This window comes from Sinocyclocheilus grahami, unplaced genomic scaffold (assembly GCF_001515645.1).
Source record: "Sinocyclocheilus grahami isolate Dianchi unplaced genomic scaffold, SAMN03320097.WGS_v1.1 scaffold14655.1, whole genome shotgun sequence".
Classification (NCBI taxonomy): Eukaryota; Metazoa; Chordata; class Actinopteri; order Cypriniformes; family Cyprinidae; genus Sinocyclocheilus; species Sinocyclocheilus grahami.
In genome coordinates this window covers 2,622-3,217 of record NW_015515425.1, presented here as the reverse complement: position 1 = coordinate 3,217, position 596 = coordinate 2,622, and positions in this window count along the sequence as shown.

Genomic DNA, 596 nt, shown 5'->3' with positions numbered 1-596 from the left:
AAAAAAAACAGTTGTGCTGCTTTATATTTTTGTAGAAACCAATACTTTTTTCAAAAGAACAGCATTTATTTGAAATACACATATTTTGTAACAATGTAGAAGTATTTACTGTTACATTTGACCATTTTAATGCATCCTGCAAAACAGTATTAATTTCTTTAAAAAAATGTTTAAAAAATCTTACTGGCCCCATACGTTTGAACAGTATGTACATATTTTCAAAATCTACTAGTTATGAGTTATCTGAATGGCTAGTTTACTAGTCATAAGGAAGCCACATAATGTGTGTTTGTGTTCAAAAACAGCTGGATGGAGCGCAACAGATGTATTTAAGAGTTCAACCACTGTGTGGTCAATAGTGTCTCTGTAAGTCTTTCTTTGTTCCCAGACTCCCCACAGAGATTACGTTACAGATTACATTCCCATCATAACAAAAACAACTGCTCACAGTAGGCGATTTAAAGTCTGATTGAAAGTGACTGTCTTGAAATGTAATTTTGAAGCATTGAATTTGTTATTTGAAGCTGTGTTTCGATGGCCGCAGCGGTGTGATGCTAAAAGGGGTTGAATTTGGAGACGCCACTTCTCAGAGAGAG